The sequence below is a fragment of the Phoca vitulina genome, unplaced genomic scaffold (assembly GCF_004348235.1).
Source record: "Phoca vitulina isolate PV1807 unplaced genomic scaffold, GSC_HSeal_1.0 scaffold39, whole genome shotgun sequence".
Lineage (NCBI taxonomy): Eukaryota > Metazoa > Chordata > Mammalia > Carnivora > Phocidae > Phoca > Phoca vitulina.
Window position 1 is genome coordinate 10156799 of NW_022589742.1, and position 15848 is coordinate 10172646.

At 41.1% G+C, this 15848-nt stretch overlaps 1 non-coding gene across 1 annotated transcript; it reads left to right on the top strand.

Annotated features, from left to right (window-relative positions):
• The first annotated feature begins 1629 nt into the window (after window positions 1–1629).
• LOC116647219 lies at window positions 1630–1736 on the top strand. The gene has a single exon (XR_004302300.1). It is a non-coding gene; the product is annotated as a U6 spliceosomal RNA (small nuclear RNA).
• Window positions 1737–15848: the final 14112 nt, after the last annotated feature.

The following is a 15848-nucleotide window of genomic DNA, read 5'->3' on the forward strand; positions in this document are numbered from 1 at the left end:
CTGAAGTCAAAAATGAAAGTCCCCTTTCCATAATCCCACTCCCCAGAGGTATCACTATGACCAGTTAATGGGTATCCATCTTGAGCTCAGCGTTTACATGCTTATATATGGTTCATTCATTCATTCATTTATTCAAAAAAAAATGTTTCTGTAGGGTCTCCTGTGTGCCAGGCTAGACACTAGGGCTGGAACTGTGAAAGAAAAAATCCCTCCCTTTTTAGGTGCCTGGGTGGCTGAGTTGGTTAAGCGTCTGCTTTCGGCTGAGGTCGTGATCCCAGGGTCCTGGGATGGAGCCCCGCATCGGGCTCCCTGCTCTGCGGGGATTCTGCTTCTCCTTCGCCCTCTGTCTGCTGTTCCCCCTCCTTGTGCTCTCTCTCAAATAAATATAGTCTTTAAAAAAAAAAAGACTATATTTAAAAAATCTCTTCCTTTTTGGAGCTTACATTTTAGTGCAGGGAGGCAGGCAGTACACAAACTAACGATGGATCCATAATATGCGAGGAGAAAATAAGACAAGGTGAGAGAGCTGGGGAGTGTCCAGCAGGGCGTAGATGGGGGTGCTATTTTACAGAAAAGGAAGGACTCTCAGGGAAGGTGACATTTGGGCAGGGCCCTTTAAAAAGTGAGGGAATAACCGATGTGGGTATCTGGGCCAAAAACGAAGGGCTGAGGCAGAAACAGATCTGAGAAACATCAAGGAGCCTTGCTGGCTGGAATAGAGTGACCCCAGGGGGAGGGCAGTAAGAGACAAGGTCACAGAGGTCACAGGGATGAGGTAGGGGCAAGTGACTTCTCGGCCTGAAGGTACAAGGAGAGAAAAGAACAGTCCAGGAGTCGCATGAGAACTGAACTCTGGACGAAGGACCCTGTGACTGCAGCCACTGGAGAGTTTTGAGAAGAGTCGAAGAGAGGCAGGATCTAACTGAAGAATTTTAAAGGATCACTCTGACAGCTGTGTTGAGAATAGACTAAAAAAGTTAGAATAGAAGAGGAGAGTAAGTCAAGGTAGAAAGCAGAGGTTGAGGCTGAGGCAGGCCAATGTGCAGAAAGAGAAAGGGAGCCAAAGGGGCCCAGAAATCTGTATTTTTTAAAGAACTATCACAGGTAATTCTGATGCAGGTGCCTATTCTGACACTTTTATTCAACATAGTGCTGGCAGTCCTAGCCAGAACAATCAAGCAAGAAAAAGAGATAAGAGGCATCCAAAGAAGTAGTAAGAAACAAAATTGTTAATTGAAGAAGTATAATTGTTTCTCTTTGTAGATGACATGATATTATACATCGAAAATCTTAAAGACTATAGCCAAAAAACTGTTGGAACTAATAAAGCAATTTAGTAAGGTAGCAGGATACAAAGTCAACATGCAAAAATCAGTTTTTTTTTTTTTTTTAAGATTTATTTATTTATTTTAGAGAGAGAGAGCGCACAAGCAAGGGGAAGGGCAGAAGGAAAGGGAGAGAGAAACTTTAGCGGACTCCCCACTGAGCGCAGAGCTCCATCTCACAGCCCTGAGATCATGACCATGAGTCAGAAGCTTAACCAACTGCACCACCCAAGTACCCCTCAGCTGTGTTTCTATACACCAACAACAAACTATCAGAAAAAGAAATTAAGAAAACAATACCATTGTGCTTGCTTCGGCAGCACATATACTCAAATTGGAACGATACAAAGAAGATTAGCATGGCCCCTGCACAAGGATGACGTGCAAATTCATGAAGCAGTCCATATTTTTTAAAAATAGAAAAAGAATAAAGCATTCTAAAATGCCTCAAGAAATAAAACAATACCATTTATAATAGCATCGAAAAGAATAAAATACATAGTAACAAATGTAACCAAGGAGGTGAAAGATCTGTACACTGAGAACTGTTAAGACACTGATGAAAGAAATTGAAGAAGACACAAATAAATGGAAAGAAGTTCCGTGCTCATGGATTGGAAGAATTAATATTATTACAATGTCCATAATATCCTAAGCAATCTACAGAGTCAATGTAATTCTTATCAAAATCCCAATGGTACTTTTCACAGAACTAGAACAAATAACCCTCAAATTTGTATGAAACTGCGAAAGACCCTGAATAGCTAAAGCAATTTTTAGAAAAAAAGAAGAAAGCTAGAAACATCACACTTCCTGATTTCAAACTGTATTACAAAGCTTTCATAGTCAAAACCATATGGTGCTGGCATAAAAACAGACGCATAGATCGACGGAACAGAATGCAGAGCCCAGAAATAAACCCATGCATCTATGGTCAACTAATTTTTTTTTTAAAGATTTTATTTATTTATTTGACAGAGAGAGACACAGCGAGAGAGGGAACACAAGCAGGGGGAACGGGAGAGGGAGAAGCAGGCTTCCCACGGAGCAGGGAGCCCGATGCGGGGCTCGATCCCAGGACCCTGGGATCATGACCTGAGCCGAAGGCAGACACTTAACAAATGAGCCACCCAGGTGCCCCTGGTCAACTAATTTTTGACAAAAGAGTTAAGACTGTGCATTGGGGAAAGGACAGATTCCTCAGTAAATGGTGTTGGGAAAACTAGACAGCTACATGCAAAAGAATAAAACTGGACCCCTGTCTTACACCACACACCAAAACCAACTTAAAATGGATTAAAGACTTGACCATAAGACCTGAAACCATAAAACCCCTAGAAGAAAACATAGAAGAATAAGCTCCTTGACATTGGTCTTGGAAATGATTTTTTTTTATTTGACAGCAAAAGCAAAAATAAACAACTGGGACTACATCAAACTAAAAAGCTTTTGCACAGCAAAGGAAACATTCAACAGAATGAAAAGGCAACCTACAGAATGGGAGAGAATATTTGCAAGCCACATATCTGATAAAGGGTTAATACCCAAAATACACAAGGAACCCATACAAGCCAATAGCAAAAACAAAACAAAACAAAACAAACAAACAAAAAACCCTCAAATAACCCAATTTAAAATGGACAAAGGACCTGAATAGACATTTTTCCCAAGAAGATGTACAAATGGCCAACAGACACATGAAAAGATGCTCAGCATCACTCGTCATCAGGGAAATGCAAATCCAAACCACAGCGAGATACTATCTCACACCTGTTAAGATGGCTATTATCAAAGAGACAAAAAAATGACAAATGCTGGAGATGCTATGGAGAAAAAAGGACTCTCGTGCACCATTGGAAGGACTGCAAATTGGTACAACCACTATGGGAAACAGGATGGAAGCTCTTCAAAAAATTAAAAATAGAACTACCATGTGATCCAGCAATCCTACTTACCAAGTATATATCCAAAGGAAATGAAACCATTATCTAGAGGAGATATCTGTACTCCCATGTTCATTGCAGCATTATTTACAATAGCCAAGGTGTGGAAACAAGTACCTGTTGATGGATAAAGAGATAAGAAAACATGGTGTATGTACAGACACAATGGAATAGTATTCAGTCTTTATTTTTTTTTTAAAGATTTTATTCATTTATTTGAGAGAGAGAATGAGAGAGAGAGCATGAGAGGGGGAGGGTCAGAGGGAGAAGCAGACCCCTGCTGAGCAGGGAGCCCGACGCGGGACTCGATCCTGGGACTCCAGGATCATGACCTGAGCTGAAGGCAGTCGCTTAACCAACTGAGCCACCCAGGCACCCAGTATTCAGTCTTTAAAAAGAAGGAAATCCTGTCATTTACAACAACATGGATAAAACTGGAGGGCATTATGCTAAGTGAAATAAACCTGACAGAGAAAGATAAATACTGCATGGTATTGCTCATATGTGAAATCTAAAATAAAGAAAGAAAAAGAAAAAAAAGTTAAACTCATAGAAACAGAAAGTAGAATTGTGGGTTGCCAGGAGCTGGGAAGTGGGGAAATTGGAAGGGGCTGGAAAAGGGATACAAACTTCCAATTATAAGATGAATAAGTTCTGAGGATCTAAGGTATAACATGGTGACTATAGCTGATAATCCTGTGTTGTATCATTGAAATTTGCTGAGAGTATAAATTAATCATTCTTGCAAAAAAAATCACTATGTGAGGTGATGAATCCATTAATTAATTTGATAATGAGACTCCTTTCACAACATATATGTATATCAAATCACCATGTTGTACACTTTATTTTTTTTTAAGATTTTATTATTTATTTGAGAGAGAGAAAGAGAGCAAGGGGGAGGGGTAGAGGGAGAAGCAGACTCCCCGCGGAGCAGGGAGCCCGATGTGGGACTCAATCCCAGGACCCTGGGATCACGACCTGAGCCGAAGGCAGACGCTTAACCGACTGAGCCACCCAGGTGCCCTACACTTTAAATATACTACAATTTAACTGTCAATTATACCTCCATAAAAATGAAAAAAAAAAAGCAAGCAAACACACACATACACATCATTAGACATTTGTGTTGTTTTGCAAGCCTCACACTTTGTAGAAAAAAGTGCTTCATGAAGTTACATTTCCCCCATACAGCAAATTACAGAAAAAACATTGTCCAAAGTGGAAGGGTAGTAAACACATATATGTTTATTTAAAGACCAATGAAAAGGGATGGAATAAGCCACATCCCCTGCCTTGACTTCTATCATTATGTTTATTATGTATACTTGCACTTTAGGGACACAGTAGGTCAATCTGAGTGGTGCTTGGGGCTTACTTTTGAGTTCTCTAGTTGTTTGAGGGTGCACAGGTGAGGTAATGGGGTGCAGAGTGGGGATATTCAGATTTGTGTCAAAAAAAAAAGTCTTTTCATTCAATGAAATAAACAATTACAAACCATCAACAACAAATGATCTTCTGAAGTTCTTTCTGACTGGCTTATTTTTGCACAAAATGACGTGTCTGGTGAGAGGGATGAAATAGATTTGAAATATTTGTCAGTGCAAATCTTTTCCCAGGAATTCCTAGTAAGCTCTTTTCTTATTTGGTGAAGGATTTATCTGATTGGTAAATTTGCGAAGAACAGACTGGACATGCTTAGTTTTTAAAAATATTGCTGGTAAGCAATAGAATTTTCCCTCCACACCAGAACTTGAGCAAACATGAAGATTTCAACAATTGCTTGCATGTCATTCAGCCTTCTCCTTGGGATAGGGGGAGAGGATTTTATGTTCTCATGAAGGAAACAAAACAGACAATCCTGAACAGGAAGAAGAAAGTTCTCCAGATGACCTAAGGGGTCCACATTTTCATCATGATATAGTTTTGAATTCTCATCACCCCTACTTGGCCCAAGACAAGGGCCTTTGCTATATTTCTCACCACAAACAGCTATCTCTTTCTTGAGATTCCCATTGCAAAGATGAAAACAAGGGTAAGAAGGCTTTGCCCCTTTGGTAGCAGAGCCATGCAATCTTCTTCAACTCTGCGGTTGGCAAGCTTCCCTCGGGGAATTCTGAGGAGTCACAGAAGGGGAAAACCCTGGAAAATGTAGCCTATTCACAGAATCCAACATCATCTAGTTTCAATCTGCAGGATTCATAACAGTCTTAACCAATGGCCATGCGAATAAGATGGTCACTTGAATTGTGTCGATAATGGGTAATATTATGATTATTTGATTCAATAATTGAATTGTGTCATGGCATTTGCTTCCAAGAGACTTTGCCCAGGTTGATGAGATCAGCTATGTTTCCCTTGAAACTACAATGATTACCCGGCTGATGTTGCTGAAAGCTGGTTGGTATGTTACTATGTGGTTTGGTAGAAAGGCAAAAGTTGGGGGGTGGGCAACACCAAGATGTCTTGAGAATAGACTAGTTGACTCTAATAAGAATCAGAGGCCAATCATTAACACCATCTACTAATGGGAAGCTGTGAACACATTTCCCACTTCTGTGTTTTCCAAGAAAGGGGGAGTTTACAAAATAGCAACCAGAAACATTCCATTCAGATTCTGTTACTGCATACATTCCTTCAAAACTAGAGTTTTGTTTTGTTTGTTTTCCCCTAGGAAGAAAAAGTTAGAGTCTAGTCATCACATCAAGCACCCACTATAATTCTGCTGGTACTAAATCCCAATATAAGGCGTATTGGGTTAAATAGTGTCCTCCTCAAAATTCATGTCCTCTCAGAACGTGGCCTTGTTTGGAAATAGGGTATTTAAAGAAATAATTAGTTAAAATAAGATGAGGTCATGCTGGATTAGGTTGGGCCCTAAAGCCCATGAGTGGCGTCTTTATAAGAAGGTCATGTGAAGACACAGACCACACAGGGAAGATGGACATGTGATAATGGAGGCAAAAACTGGGGTGATACAAGTCAGGTACCTTGAGTCAGGTAGAAGCCAAGGAAAGCCATGAGTTGTCAGCCAGCACTAGAAGCTGAGAGACAGGCATGGCAGCTCAGTCAGTTGGGCGGCAGACTCTTGATTTCGGCTCAAGTCATGATCTCAGGGTTGTGGGATCGAGTCCCACGCCGGGCTCCACGCTCAGCTAGGAGTCTGCTTGAGACTTTTCCTCCCTCCCCTTCTGCCCTTCCCCCTCCCTCATAAAAATAAAAAAATCTTTACAGAAAAAGAGGTGAGCTTTGTAGCACTATCAGGCTTTGCTGATTAATTGGTCAGTGGACATTGTCAAAAGATGAAGGAGGAAGAGTTAAAAAAAAAAAAAAAAAAGACCTTGACGTTCCTTAGCCAGGGGGCCTGAGAATATAGTGATATATCATCAGGACATAAGCTGTACAAGAGGAACATCAAGTTGTAGGGAAGGACCAGGGATGTGATCCGAAAATCCTGCTTTTAGATTAAGCACATATTTTACAATAGTCTTGATTCCTCCCATCATTTGATTTCAAACATCCAATGAGACTGTTTTCAAAATAACTTTTCAAATCTATAAGAATTATTTTGGCACTTCAGATCCAGGCTATGCAATGAGTATCCGTATAATTGATTTCATTAGAACTGCTGAATTTGTGAGGTCCAGATTTCTGCTTTTAAGTGAATATATCAGTAATTGACTATGTGGTCCCTGGGGCGAGAAACAGCGTGGTGGGAAGTAGCGACACTAACTTAGGAGGGCAGCATATGGTAGAGGCTAAAAGCTCTGGGTCCTGAATCAAACAGATCCAACTTCAAAGCCCAACTGTGCCAAGTGGCTACATTATTTAACTTCTCCCAGCCTCCTTTCCCCATATGTAAAGTGGAGAGCATGCATTACTGACCTTATAGAATCGTTATAAGAATTTCACATGAAAATGATAGGTCAAACCTTCTGAAATTCTGATTTCTGTAGGTGTAAAAAGAAAAAATCAAATACTAGCATTTTGAATCTTTTAACCTCTACACATAAAGCACAGTGCACTTAATAAACATGAGGAATGACTATTCCAGAGATACGGGTTCCAATTGGAGCTCCTGAGCTCATTGGAGGATATTAATTTTCCCCAACACAGGGTGTGTATAAACTTCTGGAGGGCAGAGAACTTTGTCTTCTTCGTTGCTGTTTCCTCAGGGCCTGGAAGGGTCAGCGCCTGGCACACAGAAAGGGCACAGCTAGTGACTGTGAGTGAGTGAATGAAGGCACAGTCGAAGCCAGATAAGGAGGTCACTGGTCTTAAGTCAGGTACTTTTTTGCCTTTCCTCTTTCCAAGGCTGTTGAGACCAAGGTGAGGTAAAGGGTTCTAGACTGACGATCCACAGTGAGGACTGAACGGACTCACAAGATAATTACTCCCTCTTCACTTCATGTTGCTCAAGGACATAGTTGGGGTGCTTGCACAGAAGAGTCAGATACTCAATTACTCAAGAAATAATTAAAAGGACTAGAGAAAAAGGTCGAAATGATGACCGAATCTCTATCATTGGAGAGGTAAAAATGGTCTGCCATAAGTCTTTTCAAAAAAACCTGTGGAAAAACAAGAACAATTCCCATAAAGAAAGGAAAGGACATTTTCTACATCATGGGAAAAAAGATAGTGTTATCAAGAATCTGAGTTACAGTGCAAATACAGTTTTCACAGTACAACAATTTTAGAAAGGCTATGTAATATATTGACAAGTATTCAGTTTCTACATTTCCCTGGGGTTAAGAGGCTGATGGTAAAATATTGAATACAAAAATAATAAATGAGAATTCTTACCATAGCACACATCTCTAAACCATTCTGGGGAGGTGTTTTAAGTCACTAAGCTGTTGTAAGATTTAATCTGACAGTCGCTTTTAAAGAAAATGTGACAACTGCTGATTTTTTTTTTTAGCACAATACAAAATGTGGTAGAAAATTTTCCGATTGGGATAGACTTGTGGTCAAATAAATTCACTTAGAAATCGAACAGAAAACAGATTTCTTCTGGGTCTATCTATTATGCTACTGCAGTGGGCTATTTGACTGTATTTTCTTTATTTTCTCTCTTCCTTTCTTCCTTCCTTCCTTCCTTTCGACAGGACTAGTTCTATACCCAGATTGATGGTGATCAGATGTTAGAATGTTAGGGTTGGGGGGAGGAAGGAGGCCAAGGAAGGACAAGGTCCTATCTATCCCCTCCCACCCCTAGGACCACCATCTTCACAAACTAGTTTAAAAGGAATGTCAAGTGCAGCTTTGATGGGGAAAAGGACTTATAAAAGACCAGTGTAAGAGCACCTGGGTGGCTCAGTCGTTAAGCGTCTGCCTTCAGCTCAGGTCATGATCCCAGGGTCCTGGGATGGAGCCCCGCATCGGGCTCCCTGCTCAGTGGGGAAGCCTGCTTCTTCCTCTCCCATTTGTGTTCCCTCTCTTGCTGTCTCTCTCTCTGTCAAATATATAAAAAATAAAATCTAAAAAAAAAAAAAAAACCAGTGTAGTTTGAGGGATGGAGAAAGAACTTGAGTGGACATTGCATATGTTCATTAGGTGTGTTTTTATCTGTCTCAGGTTTGGGGGGTTTTTTTGTTTTGTTTTTTAACTGCACCTAGAGCCCTTTCCTCCATCTCATTGAGAGGTGGCCCAGATGGGAATGCAAGGTGGTACAGCCACTTTGGAAAACAGTGTGGAGGTTCCTCAAAAAATTAAAAGTAGAGCTACCCTATGACCCAGCAATTGCACTCCTGGGTATTTACCCCAAAGACACAGATGTGGTGAAAAGAAGGGCCACATGCACCCCAATGTTCATAGCAGCAATGTCCACAATAGCCAAACTGTGGAAAGAGCCGAGACGCCCTTCAACAGATGAATGGATAAAGAAGATGTGGTCCATATATACAATGGAATATTACTCAGCCATCAGAAAGGATGAATACCCAACTTTTACATCAACATGGATGGGACTGGAGATTATGCTAAGTGAAATAAGTCAAGCAGAGAAAGTCAATTACCATACTGTTTCACTTATTTGTGGAACATAAGGAATAGCATGGAGGACATTAGGAGAAGGAAGGGAAAAATGAAGGGGGGGAAATCGGAGGGGGAGACGAACCATGACAGACTATGGACTCTGAGAAACAAACTGAGGGTTCTAGAGGGGAGGGGGGTGGGGGGATGGGTTAGCCCGGTGATGGGTATTGAGGAGGGCACGTTCTGCATGGAGCACTGGGTGTTATATGAAAACAATGGATCGTGGATCAGTACATCAAAAACTAATGATGTATTGTATGGTGACTAACATAACATCATAAAATAAAATTTAAAAAAAAAGAGAGAGGTGGCCCAGAACAACTTTCTCACTGCTGGAAAAGGATACTGTTGGCTACTGCTCCTTGGCCTTCCCACCTCCGTGTCTTCCTTGACAGCAGAACCCTAACTGCCTCAGGCCTTCAAGCCAAGAGCTCTTGACCTCAGGGAAGGTGTCCCCGGCTGCTGTCATTACTGTCCAAGCCAAGCATGGTGATTGCTTTTCTCCTGCCACGTTTATGACTGATCATGTGGCCTAGTTTGGTCAATGAGACAAAGGATAAGTCCACTGGCAGGGGGTGGGGGGAGGCTTCTGGGAAAGGTTTTCTTCTCTCATCAAAGAGAGAGGCCTATAGAAAGTCTCCTCCCTCCACCCACTTGCTGCTTCTGGAAGTTGTCCAGTGCTTGTGTGATGCTTGGAGCTGCTGAGTACAATGCTGAGTGGGAGACTTCGCTTTCCCACCGAAGGTGGCAGGGTGGAAAGAGAGAACTGGGGCTCGAGCTGCAGTCCCTTCTCTAGAACCACCTGTTTCCAAAGTTTTTTATTACGTGAGAAAATTAAATTTATTGTTTAAACTGGTGTTGGTTACTCTACTACATGAAGCTAAGGGCAACCTAAGCAACAAGACACAGATAAACAAAATGACACGTTCAAGAGCCCTGAGGTCACAGGTGGCAATGCAAGAGTCAGGTCTGGAGTAAATATGCAGTTTGGAATTAAATAGACCCATGTTCAGATCACTGCTTCACCGTGTGCTCTAGAACAAGCCCCGCCATGTTGCTGCGCCTGTGTTCCCTGCAAAATGGGGATAACGTGAGCAGCCACCTCATGGGGCTGCTGGGAGGGTAAGAGAGACCGAGTAATGTGGCCGGTAGTCAATGACTGTTTTCCCTCTTCTGCTTCCTCCCTGACGCTGCATCCAGAGCTATCTTCTTTTTTTATTTCAAAAATGGATTTGTTTTAGGAAAATTAACTTGAAGATTTTAACGCCCTGAAAAGGTTTAAATTCATCTTTTTTTTTTTTTTTTTTTACAAAATGCGTTTGAAACAGTGCAATCTTTGGACTGCCTTATCTTTCCTTTAGAACTATATTAGCAGTTGGATTTTCGTGATGAAATATTAGTTGTACACAATCTCAGAGTGCCTAAAGGACTAATTTCACTTCATTGTAAACACTTTGATATACTTACAGTGTGCCTCTTCTCTCAAAGTCCCCCAAACTTTAGATCACTTATTTACATGAGTATCTAGAAGAGTTGCTGCTGAAGATCCAGATCTCTCGTTCTGAAAAAAATAATAGGCTGCTGGAAATGCGATGCATCATCTTGAAAATCTTTAAGTGCTTTTTAAAAAGTATCCTTAAGTCTGTTTTTTGCTGCTGTTTCAGACCCTTATGACAAAAGCAGATAAAAATGAGTGACTCAGTTGTTGCTACCTGTGATTATTGGAAAGGAAATGGTGTCTAAATAACAGTGATTTCTAAAGTGACCACACCATCTCTACAGCAGAGATGCTGACAACCTCACCCTTGAGCGAATGCACGGGGCTCAATTCTCTCCGGCTCACATCTCATCAAACTGTGCCAACAACCTTATGGCGTAGATTCTGTTCTTCTGTTACCCTCATCCCAGAGACAAGAACACTGAGATTTGAGGAGTTGGGTGGTCTGTCCAAGGTCACACAGCTAGTTAAAGTGCTATGGCTGGGACTGAACCCCAATTCTGTCAGACTCGGGAGCCCATGCTCTTGATTGCTACACTGTCCTGCCTGCTTCCCTGAGTTGTCACACTTTCGTGAACAATTGGACATAAACATGTATCAGTCATTCTTCATAATAGTAGTTACCATCTATTGAGCACCTACTGTATGCCAGGGAAATGATATCATTTCATTATCAGAACAACCCTTAAGGGTAGGTATAATTGCTAGAATAATAAATTATTTCTTATAACAAATATCAACATCAATATCAATTAATGTCAATGTTAATATTAATTATTAATGTTAGTATTATTAGCAATATTGATTAATATTAGCATTAATTAATGATGTTGATGTTGAGCACTAATTGACAGTGTGAATTATTAGCTATTAATTAAAATGCTGATATTATTTATCAATAGTGTTATTAATGCATATATTGTTTATTATTATAACTTTACAGATGAAGAGAGTGAGGGGCAGCGATGGGCTGTAACTTCTCCAGGTTTGCACAATTAGTAAAGTTCATTCAATTCCACCACGGCCTGATTCCAAAGCCTGGGCTCTTTCCAGTCTACCATGTAGCTTCTTATTGTAAGAAGAGTAAACCACCATGGGGAAGCTGCTGCATGTTTACAATGGAAAACATATTGGGGTGCCTGGGTGGTGCAGTCGGTTAGGCGACCGACTCTTGGTTTCAGCTGAGGTCATGATCTCAGGGTCGTGAGATTGAGCCCTATGTAGATCCCCACCCCACGTCGAGCTCTGCACTCAGCACGGAGTCTACTTGACACTCTCTCTCCCTCTCCCTCTCCCCCTCCCCCCCAACATAAATAAATAAATCTTAAAAAAATAAAATGGGAAACATATCTACAGTGATATATTTTAAGTGTCTCAGGGGCCTTACTTGTTTTGTTCCCTAACTAGAGCAGTGCTAGGTACTTACCAGGCACTCACTGATTGATTGGCCAACGAACTGATTGATAACAAGCAATATCTTACTTGTGCACATTTCCCTCTGAAGAAATATTTAAGGGCCTGACAATGACGTGAATCTCATCATCATTTCCAAAATACCTATTATCCTTTCTTAATGGCTGCAGGAAACTTCCACAGCAATGACAGTTTCATCAGTTTGTGGAAGTCTTGAGGATACAATTATCAAAATAAAAGCTGGTCACATCATTCTTTTAAAGGCCAAATATAGCAGTAGTTTTATAAGAGGAAAAATAAAAAGACTAAGGACCTGATCCTTCATTAGACTTTCATGCCAAAGTTGAGAATTGGATATGAGTCAAAGTAGTTTGCAGAACTAAAATTTTAAGTGTCATGGCCATAATTCTCCAGCAGGTACATAAATTGAAATTCCTGATATTTTGCATAGTCATTAACTTGAAATGATAGAATGAGTGGGATCAGAGGTTGATGCATATTCTGTGAAGAAAACAAAGTTTGGTATTTTTTTTTAAAATGCACTACAATTTCCTTTATATAATTTCAGATGGAAAACCAGTGAGTTAGAAGAAATGAGGAAGACTGGAATCTAGTTCTGGCCATGTTGCTGATTTACTGTGTGACTTTGGGAGCCTCATCTCATCCCCTCTCTGGAACCCCACTTCCCCATTTGTACAATGAAGCCTTGACCATGTGATCTGTAAAGCCCCTTTCATGTGCAAGTCAGCTCCTTTTCTTTCCTATTACACTGTCCCCCCCAGGTTATTGCCATGGGAGGAGGAGGAGATGTTCTTGAGTCTTGAGAAAAGTGCCTTGGATAGTAAATGCCTTATCTCATGAACCTGGAAGACATTATGTAAAGTGAAAAAAGCCAGACACACAGAAGGACAAATACTATATGATCTCACTTAAATGAGGAATCTAAAATAGTCAAACTCATAGAAGCAGAGAGCAGAATGTTGGTTGCCAGGGGCTGGGGGATGGTGAAACAGGGAGATATTAGCCGAAGGGTACTGTTTCAGTTGTAAGATGAATAAGTCCTAGAGCTCTATGGTATAGCACAGTGCTTATAGTTAACAATGCTGTACTGCATGCTGAAATTTTGGCTAAGAGGATAGATCTTATATTTAAGTGTCCTTATCACAAAATAATGATGATGATGATGATGATGATGATGATGATGATAAAGAGGGTAGGAGGAGACTTTGAAGGTGATGGATATGTTTATGGCAAAGATTATAAAGGGCGCCTGGCTGGCTCAGTTGGAAGAGCATGTGACTCTTGATCTCCAGGTCATGAGTTTGAGCCCCACGTTGGGTGTAGAGATTACTTAAATAAATAAACTTAAAAAAAGATTATGATGATCGTTTCACAGGTATATACTTATCTCCAAACTCATCAAGTTTTATATGTTGATATTTAATGTATAGCTCTTCATATGTGAGTCATACCTCAATAAAGTGGTTTGAAAAAGAAAATACCTTCTCTTGAGCTGAAAATACTTGGAGGCTTAAGCCTCCTCACTCATTTCCAGAGCTAATAGCATGTCCATGTGTATATTACTCAGGATTCTTGTGCTTGCCAGCGACTTAATCCCAGCTGGGATTTTGCTTATACAAAAAAGAGAGACCTACTGGTTCACATAACCAAGCCATGGGAAGGGCAGAGACAACTGGACTGAAGAACTTGAATAACTGACAGGATTCTCTCTCTTTCCCTTTTCCTCTCCTTTTCTTTTTCTGACTCCCATCCTTGCCTCTCTGAGTGTCAGCTTCATTCTCTCAGAAAATTTCTTCCACAGAGCCGGATGCATGGCAGCTGGCCAGTTCTGTGCTCATACCTCCCGGAGTTTCTGCCAGAGAGGAATTTCTACTCGCTCTTTTTAATGTCAAGTATTAAAAGATCCTAGGAAGGATTGGCCTACCTTGGATCAAGTGCCCGTATCTATATCAGTCACTGTGTCCAGGTAACAGAGTTCTCTAAGAACATAGCTGTAGTCCTTCCCGTGCATGGCTGGAGTGGAGAAGGGAGCATTTCCCAGAAGGGGAGCACTGCTCTGAGTGGACAGAGCACTGGATAGGCACTGCAGTGAGGCTCCATTGTCTGGGATGGAAGTCTGCTGAGCACAGCCCACAGGGACACTGGAAGGTTCTATGGCATTTTCATAATCAGGAGATGCTATGGACTGAATGTGTGTGACCCCCTCGAAATGCATATGTTGAAATCCTAACCCTCAATGTGATGGTATTAAAAGGTGGGGCCTTTGGGAGGAGAGTAGGTCATGAGCATGCAGCCTTCACGAATGGGATCAGTGTCTTTATCACAGACCCCAGAGAGCTCCCTCACCCTTTTGCCATGGAAGGACATGGAAGGACACAGCCAGAAGATGGCCATTTATGAAGCAGGAAGTGGGCTCTCACCAGACACCAAATTTTTCAGTGCCTTAATCTTGGACTTCCCAGTCTCCTGGACTGTGAAGAATAAGTTTCTGTTGTTTAAAAGCCACCCAGTCTACGGTAACTTGTTACTGCAGCCGGAATGGACTAAGACAGGAGAGTCTTGGAAAAGCAAATACATTGCTACGTTGAATTCAAAGGATTGAGGGATTGAATATGCTTTACGAGTCTCTTTTCTCCAATGCAGACATGACCTGTAATTTTGCAAAAGACATCCATTTTTTTGTAGTGCCACTCAAGGAGTGAGCAATAGAAACTTCATCCATTTTTTATTATTCATAACACTACTTGACACTTACATGTATGGCATTTTCATCAAAGGATCTCAGAACATAAATTAGCAAGTATTAGTCAGTTTTCAGATGGGAAGTCAGAGGTGCTGAGAAGGCAAAGCCAGGCACTATGAGTCTGCCTGGGATGGTGAACTTCTGGAAAGTACCTTTTCTAACCCTGGCCTAGTCAGTCAGTTCAAAGGTGACATGTCATCCAATTCATAAGTCCCATTCCAGTCAGAAGGAAATTAGAGATGAAGGTCAAGCTTTCAGGGAATCAAAACTCTCAGATTTGGAAGAGAACTTGGCGGCCGGATGCAAGCCAACCTCTCACCTGTGCATATCTATCTCTTTCTAGAGTCTCATTCATCATGAGTGGCCATGCAGTGTCTAGAGGCAAAACACTATTTAGTTTACCAAGCAACACATTTTATTGTCAGAGTGAGAAACTTATTCTTTAAGTTGGAACCTGTCTTCCTCAGGGCAGTCATTCTTTTTTTAAAATTCATTCTTGAAGGCCTATTCTGTAAATGACACTCATCTAGTGTAGGGATTCAGAGGTAAGAGTTGGTCCTCATTCTCCAAGATAGCAGCGTCCAGTGGAAGACACAGAAGTCTTTGTCTATGGTATATTCTTTACTGAAGGTGTGAACATGGGAACCCAAAAGGAGAAATACTTACCTCTCTCCAGAGAGGTCAAAGTTCTCCTGGAGGGGCTAATCCCAGAGCTGATTTTTTTAAAAGATGAGTATGAATCTGCCAGATGAACTAAAATAGATTCTGGATTAGGCAGAGGTGATACCAGCTCAGAGATGAGCAAGAGAATGGCTCATGAAGGGAATCCACAGTTCACTCAGTGTGACTGGAGACAGGGTGTTGAGCGT